This window comes from Oryzias melastigma, linkage group LG6 (assembly GCF_002922805.2).
Source record: "Oryzias melastigma strain HK-1 linkage group LG6, ASM292280v2, whole genome shotgun sequence".
NCBI classification, from domain to species: Eukaryota; Metazoa; Chordata; class Actinopteri; order Beloniformes; family Adrianichthyidae; genus Oryzias; species Oryzias melastigma.
Genome location: NC_050517.1, coordinates 11,911,619 through 11,930,006, shown reverse-complemented (window position 1 = coordinate 11,930,006; position 18,388 = coordinate 11,911,619). Strand labels below are relative to the sequence as shown.

Sequence of the window (18,388 nt, the reverse complement as noted above, 5' to 3'; positions counted from 1 at the left end):
TATTAAGAAGTAATAAGAGCATTCGAAACGAAACCAGTCCGAAGCTATGGCAGGTTTAGGAAAAAGACGAGTCTGTGAAATGTGACCTGCAGCCTGATTTCTAGACAAACAGTTTAACTTTAAACACCCACTCAAGATGAAAATAGTGTTTTTGGTGTATTTAACATGTTCTTATAGTATTTTTCTCATGATGGAGGACATGTATAAAGAAAAAATAAAAATGTATTTCCTTGTGGATCAGGAGCAGACAAAAAATGAATTAAAACAGGGCATATTAGTGATGTAGAAAACACTCTGGCTGGGACACAAGCTCCCTGCTCCGCTCTATTCTGATGATTCCAGTTGGAGACAAAAAGATCCATGAGCGTCTTTGTTTTACTCATCTGAGCTGGTATGTGGATAAAAACTGTACGGCTGGTTAGCACCGATATTGTTCACTCATTTTGTTGCACCACTAGTGCTGGATTGAGGTTGTGAGAGGCTGTAAGGTAGTGGTAGAGAGTGTAAACTGATGGATGATGGGATGTGTGGGTGGGCTTACTCCTCATCCACAGCATCCCACATTTCACAGGTAAATTTCTAATGAACTCCTGCCACTGCGAAAACTAATTCCTAGAAAACAACATATTTAAAAAAAAGTAATCATTTTGGCTAAAAATGTCATAATTCTAATTAAAAGACCTTTTAAAAAAGACTTTAAAACCCCTTATTTATTTATTTGTGTCATTTTTGTGCACATTTGAATGTGATTTCTATTCATTAAATGCAGTTGTTTTTGATTTGATTACCTCCATGTGTTTTGTATTAATGTTGCATATCATTTCTCAACTTTCACATCCTGTTTTTCATCTGTGCTGAGTTTGTCAAAAGATTTTGTGCTTTCGTCCCTCTCCCTGCCTTTTTTAAAAGTTGACCCAGTGAAGCTTCAGGCTGTGTGCAATCCGACATTCCTTTGATTAACAACCTGTAATAGAGATGCTCTTCCCTTAAAAGACCTGCCTATGAACACCTTACTGCTCCCTTCGAATTACAATGCACTTGAAGTCAGCGATTAGAGCCTGAAAATGGACACCTTTCAACGGCTACACTCAGCATCAAAGCCCAACACTGGCCCCCTTGTCATAAAATGGCCTGCTCTGGTTACTCTCTGTTTGACTTTCCAGCCAGTTTGTCACCGTCCCGATTCATGCACCTGATTCGTCTGAAAGAGCTTTCTTGTTGCACTGGCAGTGAAATATTACAAAAGTTCAATCATTCTGCCTCAGGCTGGTTGCACAAGAATAGATGCGGCACTTGAGCAGGTGAACCTTTGCTGCAGAAGGATCACCGGCGAGGCATTTTTCTGTTATTCCAAGCTCTGCCAAACTCCATATACAATCTGTTTGAGGAGGAGTGAATTCAGAGGGGGAATTGATTGCCAGCCATTGTTGGTTTGTGCTGCTTGTGAGACCAGAGGCATGCTGGGATACGATGCAAAGACTGTTTTCTTGCATGTGATCTTCCTTGGGTTTAATTTTCCTCAAATGTCTGTCTGAACGACAGCTTTGCTTTTTAATTGTGGGATACCAAAACGAACGCAGGGATTTCAAATGTAGAGAAACTACTTCCTGTTTTTCTTTTTTGCTTTCACCCATCTGAATCCAGAACCTCAGAGCCAAGTGTGAAAGGGGTTTGATCCACTGGGCTTTGGGAAATCTGGTCAGATACGGGTTATTTATGTCAGCAGGTTCACTGAAAATCACATATGTGCCAACTACTAATAATCATTAAATAAGTAAAAGGTCAATTAATAAGGAAAGTACTTAACTTGGGAGCTGGTCATTCAAACCTGATGCAAAACTATCTCTAACACCTGATTCACAATGGTCGGTCTGCGGTGCATCATCCTTGCATTGTGTGGGGAAACCACTTTACTTAAACATTATTTACTTTACATTAGCTACGTCTAAATTCATTTCCTTCTCACTATAGAGTGCATTCACCATTGTAGTGCTGTCTGAATCTACAATTCCAAAATCGAGTGCAATAGAAATTTCCCAGAAATCTTTGTGAAAAACTAGCGTGTATCGATGCTCACTGTATTGGCAAATCTAGACTGCCATGCATTGCAGTTGAACAATTAAAAAAAAAAAAAAACAAGTTTAACTCATCCACATTTTATCATCAGAACACAGTGGATTCACAAATAGACGTTGTGAAATGTTTGTATTGATTTGATTTAGAAAAACGAAGGAAAAGTAGTGAGCATGGTGTCTGAATTGATTTTAAAATCCAGGGCACCAGATGGTCCTGCTTTATATAGCTTTTTAGTAGTTAGGGATTAGTGGAGGAATTCATAGCCATTGTCTCCGTTCCCTGGCTTCTGTGGGAGTGGTTTGTCCTGCCACCACCCCCATTTGGAATAGTTTCTTCCGCTTTCCTCGCTTGAGGCTGTCCATGTTTTCAAAATTAAACTTTCATCGCCCATGGCGAAAATGAAAAACTGTGTTATCTGCATTATTACTTTATGGGCTGAAATATAAAATAACAATTTAGGATTTTTTATCGTTTTCATATTTTGAAACCTGAAACAATTTTTCCGTCTTTTTTCCGTGACGATGGACTGGAAATAAAAGCCATGGGTAAAGCTTGCATTGCAAAGAAATGGACATCAGAAGCTGACATGATGTAAACATTGTGATTGATTAACGATTATTCTATTGCAATGTAGACACACTAGTGGGCATCAGGGTTAAAGCTACCGGGCATGCGACACACGTTCAAGAACGCGGTAAACATGCATTCTTGAACGCCCGTTTAGCATACTGTGTTCAAACAAGCAGAGAGAGGTTTCTTCTTCTGTGTGTACTGTTTACGAGCTGTCCAGCACATACTGTTGGAAGAGGCTTGGTGCAATGTCAAAGTGGTGCAAATCTCGTGAAACACACTCAAGGCTTTTTCTTTCACAGATCTATTCAGATGTAGGAAAGACTTGGTTTCATATAATTTTGATCAGGCACAAACTGCAATTATCCTCATCAAATTTCTCCTTCATGATCAATTTTCTAACAGTTGGCACTTTCATGTACTAAAGGAGACACCATTCATGCGTCGCTAACTAAATCTGAAAAGTTTGTTCAGCATTCAACCTGGTTTCAACATGCATTATGTGTATTTTGTACCCAAATTTGGTGGTGAACAGTCCGGACTGGCTGTATGGCGTCTTTGGTGAAAAGAGATTTCCCCCACTAAAACAATGTAGCTGCCTGTAATATGTTCATTTATTTTAATTATCAAAACTTAAATAATACATATTTATGATTATTGTAAAAGAAAAAAAAATATTTTCCAAAGATGGTCTTGAAATTGGAGCTTTTGTATTGGTAGGAAGGAGATCCAACCACTGCACTGCCATGCAGTTTGTTCTCATACATAAACATTTTCAATATTAAAAGTTTAAATATCTTTGTTTAAAGATTGGAAAAATTACTAGATCTCCAGTTAAATTAGTCTTTTTCAACCAGAAACAAGAGTATTTTTCAGTCATATTTTACTTCCTCCCTCTCTGGCGCCCCCTGGATGTGCAGCACCCCCATAGCATTCGCCTATACTGCCGACACTACATGCCGGCACTGTGCGTGAATCCACGAGTTCTGAACTAAGCAGTCACAATTATGTGCTTTTACTTAGATTTTTCATTGGAAGTAGCTGCTTGAACACACGTACATAGCTTACGAAGAGAGGAAAGGTCACCTCGGACACATTGTACCAGACACAGGTCAGCACTGAGGTTGGTTTTTGTTTCCTTGCACCAATGGTGGAGGAGGAGGTATGTGCAAAGAGGATGTAAACTTGAGAGGTTTGTTCTGCATTATAAAGCTGGAAATGATGATCTATAACAAATGGCTTCTTGAAAAAGAAGGCATATTTTCTTCTTCCTATCACTGCATACTTCATAAATCAATGGCAGCTGTGTGTGGTGTTGTTAAAATAACCATATTCTCAATTTCCGAATTTTTGAAAATCTTTAATTTTTTTTAACTTAATTTGGAGCAAAAAAAGTGAAAATCATAGATCTTGATTATGACACCCACAGTTATTTTTTCATATTGAACAATAACAAGCTTTTTTTTTTTTTTTTTTGCTCCATAACTCCACTATTTCTCTTCTCGCACGAGTTCCTGCTGTCAGGACGACAAAATACTTGCAGATAATAAATTTCACTGGCGGAGCTCTTTCCCCCTTCTCGGAATCGGCTGATGGTCATTTGTGGTGAAACTGTATCCCTGCAGAATGCAGAAAGTACAACAGCGCAGCCTATGAGGCTAATAATGAAGAAAATCTATTCAGTTGACCATGTGGTTCCATTTGTTCGTTGCTGTCTGCTTTCAAAAAAGTCAAAGGAAATGCAAGTTGAAATATTTATTTTAAGTCAAACATTTTCTCCTTGTAAATCATGCTGTCTCGAAAATTACACATTGAACGTGGGCTACAGGATAAATTGTGTTTCCTCAACATCAAAGGCGATTTGTTTGATTTTAGGCGACCGCATTTTTTTTATTTACAATATCGAAAACACATAACGTCACATGGATCTCGCATTTTCAAGTGTGTTTGAGAGCGAAGCTTTACAGTTTCAGTGGTAAAGAGAGTACAGTGCTGCTCTGTTTGACGTGAGTATTTTCGGTTTAATGAAGACAACCCAAAACTCATTCTTCAAAACTGGAGGTTTTTCAAAAGTACACAAGTGGATACTTTGACACTGCTGAACTCTTTCAAAACACCATCAATCATCTCCCTGCTGCCGAGGCTCTTTTTTTCTTTTCCTTGCATGGGATTAGTTTCGTTTTGATTGTACGCTCCTCAGGCAAATTGCGGTTATCAGCTCAGATATGTAATCATTCAGCCGGTTCTGCTATCCCACACAGATACAGAAATATAAAGGAGGAGACACGTTGTTGTGAAGGAAGGTGGTGCAGTGAGGCAAACAGTTTATAGATCCGCGATGCATGGTGTAACCGAGCTGCCAGCAGATTCCCTCTCAGGCGAGCCAAGTGCTTGACACCATGCGGATAACAGCGTGGAAATGACGCGTGCATTGTGTTATGGTGGAACGGTGGTGGATAAAAGGCCTATTTTTCAGCCTATCATCATGTGGGCTGCCGTAATCCTCTCTGCCCACCTCCATGCGAGTCCAGAGAAAACACAGCAGCTGTTGATGTGTGCGTCTGTGTGTAGGATCTTTTCCCTCCAACTTGATCAGATAGGGGGAGTGCGCTGTGTTGTTGTTTCTTCAGTGTGTGGGCTGTGGCCATCATGGCTCAGTAAAGGTCATCTTTTGCTCTTTTTTTTTCTGGCGTTTCGCCTCACATCCTCTGCCCACAACATGTGTCTGTATCCAGGGTGGGGCCCCTCGTCCTACGCAACCAAACATTACAATCAGCAGCAGGCCCCTCCGCTCGTTCATTCAAAAATCTCCCCCTCGGGTGTGTCAGGAGCTCTCCCACTTTCTCTCCTGGCCCACCCACTGTCTGTCTGTCTGTCTGGACGGTTCGCGATGCACGCTTCTCCCCTGCCTGTTTTTCGGTGTTATCGCTGGGATCTGCGTCTGTCTGCGTCCGCCGGCGGCGCTGCTAGACGCAGGAGGAAACAGGATGGGAGCGGATCAACTGTAATCTCGCGGCGAGCTTTGTCCCCCACAATCCCATGCAGATCACTGTATTCTCTGCAAGCAAGACCATCGCTGGACATCTGCATGTGCCAACAATCACACCGGGTCTAAGTGGGGAGAGGAAGGGTTGGTGGTGGAGAGGAGATGCCGGGAGGGCGCTCGCATCTTTGTTTGGAAGGGGGCGATGAGCAACAGCAAAGATGGAAATGTGAAACCCGATCGGGGGGGGGTTGTTTTGTAACGAAAGGGAAAACATGTAATGGGTGGTATGTTAGACCTGCTGATTATAGTAATGAGGATAATGACATCTTGAGTGATACGATGTGGTTTTGCTGTATATCTCAGTAAACATGCTCTCGCTGAAGGTGAGACAACAACACATTCTCACTCCCAACTCGTCACATTTTCACGTCTGGTTAAGAATTCAAAAATTCACGTTTTGGGGGTCCTCACTGGCTGTTTCTTGACATGCTGGCTGTTTCCATTGAATCACGGGTCCCCGACCTCTGGGCCGCAAACTGGAATTGGACCCTAACCATGCCTGATACTGAGTCAGGTCCCAGGTTAGGGTACCGGTACCGGGTTTGGGTACCAGTACTGGACATGTCCCGAGGACTAGTCTGTGTCTGGTTCACGTCTGGAATCAGTTCAGGTCCGTTACCGCGTCTGGTGCTGGGTTAGGGTACCGGGTTTGGGTACCAGTACCGAACACGTCCCAAGGACAGGTCCGCGTCCGGTAACCTGTCCAAGCTTGGTTTGTGTCTGGTACTGGTAAAGCGTTTGGTATCGGTTCAGGTCCAGTTCCCTGTCTAATACCCTGTCTGGTACTGTGTCCGGTGCCCAGTTAGGGTACTGGCACTGGATGCCCCCCTGTGGACCAATCTGCATCCAGACCACGTCCGGGCCTGGATCACACCTGGTGCCAGTAAAGCGCCTGGTACCAGTTCAGGTCTGGTTCCGCGTCTTGTACCATGGCAGGGTACTGCGTCCAGTGCCAGGTTAGGGTACCGGTATTGGACGCGACCCGAGGACCAGTCCGAGTCCAGTAGCGTGTCTGGTACTGGAATAGCGTCTGGTACTGGTTCAGGTCTGGTTCTGCGTCTAGTACCTTGTCTGGTACTACGTACAGTGCCATTTTAGGGTACTGGTACTGGACAAGTCTCGAGGACCAGTCCACATCCAGGCCAGGTTTGTGTCTGGTACCGGTAAAGCGCCTGGTACTGGTTTGGGTCTGGTTCTGCGTCTGGTACCGGGTCCGGTGCCGGGTTAGAGTACTAGGTTTGGGTATCAGAACAGGACAGGTCTCAGCAAGGCCCAGTCCGTGTCCGGTAATGCGTTTCGGGTGTTGCGGACCCTCGATTTTACAAACATCCAGCACATCAAAAAACGTCGAGTTGGGGACACTTTAAACATCAAAAGTGACGCGGAAGAAGGCCGTAAATGTGACAAGTTGGGGTTGAGAATGTGTTGGAGACAAATTCTAATAGAAGGAAGGTTCAAGGTGTCCTCACTTGAACCTGTTTTCGTTCAGCACCTGCAGACCCGTGTTTCTGAACAGGTGAGGTCCTGATTAGGTGTCATTAGGATGACGTGAGGATGGGGGATTTGAGCTTGTTGCAGCGTGTCTAGGTCTTCATAAAAAAAAAAAAAAAATCTTTATCTCCACCTCAGGGTGGAGTTCAGGGAAGAGAAACATTTGATTCTGCCAGCACCCCTTACACCTGGGAGGCATCTCACCTAAATTCATTAAATACAACTCAGAAAACACTTTACTTGTTGCAGCTTTACTGCTCCTTATGACATGAATCAAACAGACTGTCACGTTTCCAGCACAGCGATGTCTGAGTGTGGATCCCAGTTCTGGTAAAACAATATTTTTTATTGTACAGGAACACGGCTGTGCTAATTCCTCGAGCTGCAAACCTCACGGACCACAACTTTGCCTATAATTTGCTGGGAGCATATGTTCATAGCAACGGTACATAAAGAGGAACGGAAAACAGTAGTAGACAGAGAGCCTTAGTCAGTTCAGTGATTGGTACACAAAGCTAGGGGTTTTCCTCCAACTTTCTGCCCCTTCCTTGGGGCCCTGGAGACACAGTTCCTGGATCGCCCCAGCGCCGGTTACAGCTTATTTTCAGTCCTTTTTGCTGTCATAACTTTAGTATGTCCACACGCTGCAGACTATAGCTGCTGCTTGTGGCACTCCCTACCTTGTACTTGTTCATATTAATAGCTGTCGCAGGGTTTTTGGTATTTAGATTCAAGGGGAAAATGAACAAAAAAGTAGGTAAAGAGACATAACTGTGTAAAAAAACTCAAGAAATGACAATGTTGGAGCAAAGAATTGTGGTTGAAGATAAATGAGTTTGTTTATTGAATAAGGACATATACTATAAAGAGAAGCCCCATATCATAAGGCTTTTAGCTGTAGCTAGCTTGCAGCATTTGCCCTTGGCTGGGCTTTTTTTGTTTGTTTTATTTTACTAGTACAAATATATGTAAAATGAGAGCAAAATAACTGAAAAAAAAAACAAAAATTGCATTGAAATTACGTAAACACAGAAGTACATCCAAAGCAAATCAGTCATTGCTGCTGATATAACCAAGACTTATCTTTGATAGCTGCAGGATGACTGTTTGAAAAATGGTGGAGTAGATGAAGTTGTTAGGAGTGTAAAAGCTCCTGACCACCACCAGGTGACACTTTTCCCTTTGTTCCTGGTGGTGCCATCCACCGGTGACAGGATATCCTTCACTTAAATGGATTTGATTCAGATTTCTTATGCAATCTTTTCTCCTCAGGGGTATGTAAAGATTTCACCACTCCATCACTGACAATTCCAAAGCACTGCTGGACTTTTTTTGTGTGTGTGTTTGGGACTGTACTCGCTTCAGTGTTTGTGCATGAGTGGGTTTCCCCGTCCCCTCTGGGCTCCAGCTGATTTCTCCTCAGTTGTCGTCTCCACTAAATCCTCCGGTCTTCCTCACCTTTCTTGTCTGTGGTGAAGTTGCTCCTAAAGCTGAATGTTTGCATGCTTCAGTGCTGCTTCTCAGGCCGCACACCTTTTTTTTGTGTTTGTGCAACCCGAACAGCCACATTTAGAATCAAGTTTCAAGGCCGGCTATGCGGACGATTGAGAAAGGAATTTGTTTCAGGTTGTAAGCGGCTTTTAAGGGACTGATAAAACTGAGTTGTGCGACAACGTTGAAAAGCCACTCAGATGAAAAATTGTGTTATTAACATGTTTTTGAGACATTCTCTCATGATGGGGGACATTTTTAAAGAAAAATTAGCTTAAAATTGCATTTCTGAGTATTTCTTTACTTAAATCAATGTGAATCAGACAGTTGGAAAAAGCTGTGGAAGCTACAATCGGTAAGCTTCCTGCTCCGCGCCTTGCATACAAATAGATTTATAAATACATTTAATAATAATAAATACATTTTCTTTGTCAGAACTGGCATCTAGCTCAAAACTATACGGCTGGATAGCTCTCATATTGCTCTCCCTTTTGCCGCTAATGTTAGCTTGGGGTTGTAAGGAGCTGTAAGCTAGCAATAGGTAGTCTCTAAACAGAGGAATGATAGGAGTTCAGCTAGTAATTAAGCTTTTTTGCTAATCTGGCCTCTACTAAAGGAAAAAATGTTAACAAAAATACCTTTTTGAGTAATGATAATTTTTTTTTTTTTTTTTTTGCTTTTTTTTGTTTGTGCCAAAAATAGACATAATTCAAATTTATTAAAATAAAAAAAAGGTAATGAATGCAAATCCAAATTTCTTAAAGGCCAAATTTAAATCTCTGCGGCTCCTTCTATGTTTCCGACCCTTGTTCCATTCCTGTGGCGAGTTATGGTTAATTAAAGAAATGTCCACCATTAGGGGGAGCAAAGGAAAAGAAATATTGATAGAAATAAATTTGCAAGCGCGTGCCACGTCTGGGTTAAGATGCAGTTAGGTTCCCTGTACCACTGTTTGATTGCTATAAAAATGATCAGGTGTGACAAACCAATTATCTAAATGTCATCAAAAAGATAACAAGTGATTAGGCTCCTAGTTGTTTGAGGCATTTTTTCCAACTGAAAAAAGAAACAAAACAAAACAGAATTACAGATAACAAGATGACCAAATGTTTTGCTATGATGGTACTGGTCCGGCCCAATTGAGATCAGATGGGTAGAATGTGTCCCCCAAACCAAAATGAGTTTCACACCCCTGTTCTAGACACAAGTTTGTGGATTTTAGCTTAAAATTGTGTAATTGTAATAGAAAAAGCACTACAGTAGGACTCTAAATGGATACAAAACATAGAGGTTACAATAGTTTCTGTACTTTTTTAGAATTTAAGATTAATCATGTTTTACTGGGAAGAAAATCTATTGTCCTTTGTGCCCTTTCCCAGTTTAATAGGAACAAAACAACTCTGACCGTAGGGCTTGTTTTTGGACACAGCAGTGGCCTCCACAGCCAGTCGTTTCTCTAAGTCTTGTCAGTATATCTTGAGTCTTTTCCTCTCCTGTCAGCAGCAAAGCCTAACCAAGGTCTGTGATCAGAGCAGAAACCAGTGCCTGTTGAGGTCAGTGGCTGTGTTACTACATCCTTCAGCCTATGCTACGCTTAGCACTGCCTGTATAATATTGCTGGTTGTAAATCTCGTGTGCTGTGTCACATGGACTTTGGCTAGCAGCAGGTTTGTCTCTGTCTCTAAACACAGATTCCCGTTTTTAGCGGAGGGCCGCTACATCCAGGGATTTCTTTTTGCGTCCAAGTTCCGGCAGATGGTCCAAAGATGGGCATCACGGCAAAGTGATGCGGTCTGTTAATGTGAGGGCCAAAACACACTGACTCTGTCGCCCTTCTGTTTTTGGCTCCTGACGCACCGGATATGTCGCGGTGGTTTGAGACGTCCTGTACCTGTTTGACTGCAGCAACGGCGATCGTGCTCCCGCCCGCTTCTTGGCTCGCACAGCAGACACTTGCCACTAAACTCCATTAGACATCTGGTTTAATATTTCCCCCCATTCTTCTCTCCTGGATGTTTCCAAATTCATTGAGGTTTTTCTGGTCACTCCAATTTTCCACTGGCAGCTTGCGAGGCTATCCCAGTGTGGTTCCTCTTGGAGGCATGTCAGAACTCTGGGCCCGCCCCCTCAGGGATTTTTTGCTGCTCTTTTTTTCTCGCCCATATCTCATCAAGAGCTCAGTAGGGCATTTCTTTCATTCGGACTAAGGAGGGAAACCATTTTGCACATAACAAATTGGCGAATTGGCTTCAGAAATGTATTCACGTCTGGTATTTTACAGCATCCATCACTCATCGGGTATCGACTAAGACTGGATGGGTTTGGGAAAGGTTAAATAGTCCATATAAATGGATATCTTAGTGCTTAAAAATCTGATTTCCAGTGTGTTCTTTGGTTCAGCGCACAAAGAAAAAAACGGGGGTGCATTGCCTCAGCTCCATGGCCCGTGTAATTGGCTTTCATTATGGCCAGACAGAGTCTTGACAGTGCCAGACCCACCAGGGGGTAACAACCAGCATCATCATTTTTCCCCCTAAACAGCAGAACTCAATGGGCCCAGAAATGGGTTTGCATCTAGATCCCAGGGAACCACCCTTTCTCTGGAAACGGCCTTTATTCTGTTTTAACCATTACACTGACGCTCTGTTTGTGTGCCTGTGTTTTTACCAGTGAATGTATTTTTATGATGTGACCAGTCGCTGAGTGTTGCGTGTGCATGAATGCATGTCCATTACATGTGGGCACCTTCACTTGTCCTTGTGTGTATGTGTGTGTGAGGTGGGGGCAGCAACCATGTTACCACAAACTGGAGGGGCACAGCTCTGCTGCTAACCAAAGAAGCAAGCGGTTGTGAGTCAGGCCCTGCTGGGCAAAACCTGCGGCCGTGATATTAGCTCCAGACTTCCCAGGCCCAGGCGAGGAAATTAGCAGCGGTTTGGGGTGAAAATGTCTAACGAGAGTTCAAAAAATGCCCCGGGACGAGAATAAGAGGTGTTAAAAGTGCCTCTGAGGAGGAAATTAAATATCAAACATCTGCTAGCAGTAAAATTAGGTTAGTATATTTAGTTGTGTAAATTAAAGTGCTTTTTTATGAGTAATAAACTTGAGAGGGATTTAGACAACACACCTTTTGACCCTGAACAGAAAGAAGTAAGAATAGACGCTGATATTACAACTAAAAAAACTCAAAACAGTTTAGTATAAAGTCGACAGGGGGTCCGTGTGCAATTATTAACAAGTAAAGATTTTGGTAAATCCTAATTAATGAAGATTCAGGTTGAATCTTAAGGCAGAAAATTGCTATTTTTTAATGAATCATGGTTATAATTTTTTAAAAGTTACCATATTTTTCAGAGTATAATTCACCTTTTGTTTTCAGTTTGGCTGGGTTTGCGACTTATACTCCTACACAATCGCACTCCCAACTCATCATATATAGCCCTATAGTTTCGTTCCCCCTCCAAGTCAATTTTTGATGTTTTGGGTGTGTCCCAGCTGTCGCCTTTTGGCGTGCTGGCTGTTGACATTAAATCACAGGTCCCTCAACTCTCAGGACGCGGTACAAGACGTGGTAACAAACGCAAAACCAGTAGCAACTTAGGACCTAGCACTGGTAGCGGGTTGGGGTACCGGTTCCAGGTTAGGGATAGGGTGCCGGTACTGGTCCGGTCTACGTCCCGAGGGATGGGGACCACCTTATTTTCATTTTTTTCCTGTCTGTGGCCCGGTGCCAAATGACCCTTCAACTGGTTCACGGCCCAAAGGCTGGGGACTTGTAATTTAATTATTATTTATTATGCATTTTTGACTGCTGTGGCATCTTCGGAGTGACTTAAAGTCCGAAAAATACTTTACATAATGTAAATTTATTTGAGGGCTTTCTTCAATTTGTACCTACAAATTATTCTGTCAATTTCGGCTGTTTAATAAGTAGTATAATTAATTTTATGATTTAATTCTTGTCATATTAGAGTTTTGCATTTTTTGTCACAATCTTTTTTTTTTAACTGGTTTTCCTGCTCCCTGAGTGTGATAGTGTGTAGTTCTTTTTGCTATTGACACAATTATGAAAAAAAAGCAAAAAAAAAAAAAAATGAACATACTTATACCTTGGTATGAAGCCTCTAATGGGAGATGGAAAAAAATATTAAAGTAAAAAAAAAAAGATGCTATCTGGTTCTCACCAGATAGCAAAAGATGCTTACTAGATAGAAACAGATGCTTACTAGATAACAACTTGTGATCGCCAGATAGCAACTGGTGCTCACCAGATAGCAACTTGTGATCACCAGATAGCAATTGGCGCTCACCAGATAGCAACAGACGCTTACTGGATAGCAACTGGTGCTCATGAGATAGTAACATTTTTTTTACTGTTTTTTTTTAGATGTCACATTAGTGATTCCGTGGCCTGGTCACCCCCATCTCTTTTTTTTGTATATTTTTTATGCACAGTTCACATTTTACTTAGTTGTACTAAAGAAAGCTGATGAGATGGTTGAAGTGTTTTTAGGCTTCTTTTGTTCAAAGTTATTTGGATAGCATTAAAAATTATTGATCCATTTCTTATATGTTTCTGTTCAGATCCTGCCACTCAACCTTCAAACATTGCCCCGCCTACTGCACGACCCCGCCTTTTTTTTTATTTCCACCCCTAGCTGTTATAGGTGTCTCCTTGTTCTTTAAATGTGCTTCCTGATTTACTACACATGTTTAGTGCTTTACTAGTTATTTAGAGACATTGTTTCATTTTTAAGTCTAAATGACTTTGCCTTCATTTGTTTTTGGAGTTGCTTGCGTGTCAATGAATCTCTCTTAATCAGTTGTCTGCCAACCCATTGTATGAATTTGTGAAATATTTCCACACATGACTTTTTGGTCTTAAGATTTCCCACTAAGACTGCTAGAATTGCCCCTCAGGAAGCAGTTTCAGCGTGATGCTTTAGCTGCACCTTAAGGGAGGAGCTGATTGGCTGTCTGTCTGCAACTTCATCAACCGCTGAAAGCAAAATGTGGAGTAATCCTGTAAAATATTTAAACACGCTCTCCAATGAAAATAGTGGTTTTAACAGCTTCTTCTTGTGGCATTTTTCTGATACTGGAGGACATAAAGACTAAAGTATTTCTTTAATCAAATCATTGTGAATCAGGAGCAGACAAAAAAATGAAGTTTGAAAAAATAATTTGTGACAAACTATGCTCGGCCTGCAAGTATGAAGTGATGTTTGTGCCACCACATCGTGAAGATCAAAATTTCCCAAACTCCAAATAAAATTTAAAGTTTTAAGAATGAAACTTCACAACTTGCAAATAAAAATATTAAATATTGCTATAAATACGCTATTTTTGTGTTTGCAACATAAATGTTTTCAGATTTGTTGTCTCTCGCTTTCTTCCTATCTTTGATTTTCATTTGCAGATTATAGAGTTTTATTCTTATTTTGTTTATAATTCAGGATATTTTGATCTTAAAATTATAACTTTTTCTTCGCAGTATGGTGGCACAAAAATGATTTAATATGCAAGTTCCCTGCTTGGGAAGGGGGGGTGGGTTTGCTAACTTCTGATAAACTCCTTCCGCTCTGCAGAAACTATGTTCAAGTAAACAACTACATTTTTTTTAATTTGGGCTCAAAACAGCACAAATCACAATTTTTAAAAAAAGATCATAAGATGATCAGAGCGGGCCTTTAAGGTGTTTCTATTTTTGATAGACATCACTTTTCATATGTTGGCAGCCTTCAGCTCGTCAGTGTCAGTACCCATTTGTTTTCAAGTCTTGTGGTATTTGCAGTGGTTTGGATTGTTGCAGGATTGATAGCGTAGGGTTCATTTCTCTGAAGTTCTGAGCCGTGCTGACAAAGTGGACATTCTGAAGAGGATTTAACTTGCTAATAAAAGATAATTAGAGCTCATGTGTCCTGTGTGTGAGCACAGATTTTTATTTATGGTGGAACCAGTTGCCAGTTTTTAACCATGAGTTTTGATATATGTGGCTCTTCACACTCCAACAAGACTGTATGGGTTTTGAGAATAGGCTCATGTTTTTTTGACAAATTGATGTGTGGAGCTTTTAAGTTGTTCCTTTGAAAACCATTAAACAAATGATAAATTATTCTGGACTTTTTGGCTGGCTGGAGTGAGGAGGGAGAGAAATGTTGTACCTAGAGAGAATCGAATAATTGCATCGGAGCACATTACCCAACACACATCAAAAGACTGAAAACATTCCTCTCTGAACGGCCCCTCGAAACACTCTGCGGTTAACCTTGCTTGTGATGCTCTTCCCTTCCATATTATTGCCACTTGAATGGAGAACAGGGTTGCAATAACCAACAGCCTTTCTTTTTTTTTGTTTTTTACATGGAGATGCCTTTTAAGTCAGGGCCCCTTATGGATGTTGGTGAAACGGTAAAGGATTTTTTAGGTATCAAAGCACAAAAAAAAAAGAAAAAAAAAAAAAAAAAAAGAAAAACGCCCAGAAACGAATAGCAGGGTGTGTTGTTATTAAAGTAACCAAAGGAAAAAGTCCTGAGGCTCCATTTTAAACTACAACACATTTGAAGACCAATTTGTAAGTAATAAGCTAAAAAAAATGGAAAGACAAACATTTATTTTACTTTAAAACTTTTGTTTTCAGCCAACTTGTATTACAAATAGCATTTTAAAATTACATTTTACTATTTACACACAGCAAGAGAAAGGCAAACTATCCAGGGTGTACCACACCTTTGCTAAAACATGGCTAGGATAGGCTCCAGCATCCCCATGACCTCAAAGAGATTAAATAGGCTTGGAAATTAGGTGTATAGGTTATATTATCTAAAAAAAATTGAAGTAAATAACTATTTTTTTGGATAGTGTATTTAAAAGAACACAATCACAAGATAGTTTTCCTTTACATTTTACTTAAAGATCCACTCAGATCATCTTGTGATCTATTGTAAAAGCGTTCCAGTGGTCTATAATTTATGATTCTGCCATTTTTATGCAAATAAAAAAAATATTTTTTTTTCTAGGATAAGATTTGTGTGGAGCAGCAGAAGTTAATCAGAAATGCACATCTAAGTTGTGGGTGGGACCGTTGGCGTGGAAGTAAGCCTCCACTGATTTCCCATCATCCCTTCGTTTACACCAGGGGTCTGCATACTGCGGGTCCAGATCCACATGTGCCTCTTTAACGCTCCATTGTGGCTCTGATTAAAGACAAATAAAAAGGGTTTTATTTTAAAAACAATGAAAGGACACTATGTATCACAACTAAAACATTTTGACAGATTTTTGTGTACCGAAAAATCCTTGGGGAAGTCAGTAAGCACAACCAGAATTTGTACTTTCAGGGCACCAGATTAGGAGCCAGATTTTCTATTTTTGAACAAACTGAAGGATTTTAAGTGTGGTTGGAAAAGTAAATATAGAGTCACTTATTTTCTCTGATTTAATTTTGGCAAGTTAGATTTATGAATTCCTGGCCAAGATGCACCGCAAATGGTAAAAGAATTTTTTTTTTTTGTTTTTTTTTTATCACTGCTGATACTGCACTACCTATTACTACATTGAGATAATCCTATGTGGTGTAAAGCGTCTTTCATTTTGAAAGTATCTATAACATAAATACAGATCTTTGTCTTACTTACCAAAAGGTGAAGTGAAGACTTTGTGGCTCCTGCTGGGTTATTGTCAGTGACCAATGGACCTGAATGGCTCTTCAAGTGTTGAAGGTTGCAGACTTCTGCTTTACAGTCTCTCCCACTAGCTTACTGCCCCTTATAACCAAAGGCAAACATTAGCGGTGCAACAAAAATGGTGAGCAATATTGGAGATATCCAGCCGTGAGCCAGACAACTCAGACTAGAAAATGAAGATGTGTTTGGATCTGTTTGTCTGCAAGTGAATTCATCAGAATGGGGCACAGCGGAGATTTTGGACACAAAATTAGAGCTTATTTAACAACATTTTTTCATCTGCTTCATAAGTTGAATAAAAAAAGACTCAGAAAAGTCGTTTTTATCTAAAATTCTTTCATATATGTCTTCCATCATCAGAAAAATGCAACAAAATAAGGTAAAAAGACAATTGGTCTTTAATTAATAATGATTCAATTTGTAATTAAGCCATAAAATTTTAAATGTGTATATTTCAAATGTTATTTTTGAATATAATCTAATCTAATGCCTTTAAAATCTGCAGTTTTGGTATAGAAAATGACAAGTAAACCCTCCATGTAACGGGTGATTTTCACCTGAGCAAAAGTATTTACATGATTTTCAATATGTTGCATTTTTCTGAGTATCATGGGTCCCTTGGTAAAGTATCATATGTCCCTGCAATGGGTGAATCAAAGGCCAAGTCTCCAGTATCATTATTATTATTATTTTTTAGACACATTTTTCTTCTCAAATTCCTAATTTTTTTGTAATTTTTAACATGTGTTTAGGGTCTTCCTGTTTTTATTTTCCCTTTTTGTTACATATAGCACAGGTGAAAATAAAGGAAAAGAACTAATTTATTTTGTGTTGTCATATTTTAAACTATTTTTTTATGACAAATATTTTTTATTGGGTATATTCTAACGTTTTATAGTGAAAGTGTTCTAGGATGAAATGTCAGCTTAACCAGAAGTTAACCTAATAGTATTTTAGCATCAACCACAGGCACCAGCAAGAGCTGCAGGATGTTTCATGGTTCTATTGCAGCGAGAGGGTGAAGCCTTCTGTAACTTAAATGTTGAAATATATATGAAAATGTCACTGCCACGCGCTTGATTTTACTTCTTGCTGCACAGCAAGAATTGATGAATAATATCCTCTTTGGTTTGTTTCACCCAAAGCTAGAGTTAGCCAATCAAAGAGAAGAACTGGGGGTTCCTATCACTCACCCCATCAGAGGGCTAATGATTCAAATGCTAATAAAGATTTTAAAGGGAAAAAAAAGTTGTGCGTTAAAATTTGAGTTAACTTTCAATAAAGTGAATAAAGTTTCATTGTGCTTAACATTTTGGATTGAATTTTCAATCTGTGTATCATTCGTTCATTCATTTTTCAAAATGAAATAAAATATTAAAAAATAAAAAACAATTATTTTTTCTTTTTTAAATTAAAACAAAAAATGAAAAAACAAAAAGAAAAGTTTTTCATTTTTTCGATTCAGTTTGAGGAACAAATGAATGAATGATGGACGGATTCTTTTCTATGATCCAAACTGCATCTTGATCACTGATTGAGAAAAAAAAATGTAGCCATTGGAATTATAAGTGGAAAAAAAAAGTTTCCTTTTGTCTTACCGTCCATTATCGATACCAGTTCAAACATGTTCGGGTTGCAGAGGGGCTGCAGTCTGTTCCAGCTGTCATCAGGTGTGATGAAAGGAACACCTTGGAACATTTGCAGCCCATCAGGCGGCCACACACAGACACACATCTGCTCCCTCCAACAGTCACTTCCATGGTGAATTCATAGTAATAAACCCTTTTTTTGGTCATTCAAACATCCAATTTTGGCTTCATTATAATTTATTTTCTATAGATTTATGTTTTTAGTGTTTGTGGATTTTTTTCCCTTACATGCTTGTTTTTGTTTTATTGTTTGAAATATTTCTACATTTAAAAAAAAAAGACAATTTTAAGTTTCAAATCCACAAAAAAGAAGAAAACGTCAGTCTGTCCTGAAACTGAAGCTGTCTCCTGTCATGTCACCGACACTCCCGGGGGCCCCT

General features: G+C 40.0%; 1 protein-coding gene across 2 annotated transcripts in view; it reads left to right on the top strand.

Moving 5' to 3' along the window:
• The window catches only part of wnt7bb (wingless-type MMTV integration site family, member 7Bb), a 41,206-nt gene that overhangs the window by 14,190 nt on the left and 8,628 nt on the right, over positions 1–18,388 (top strand). The gene's annotated exons all lie outside the window — the stretch shown is intronic.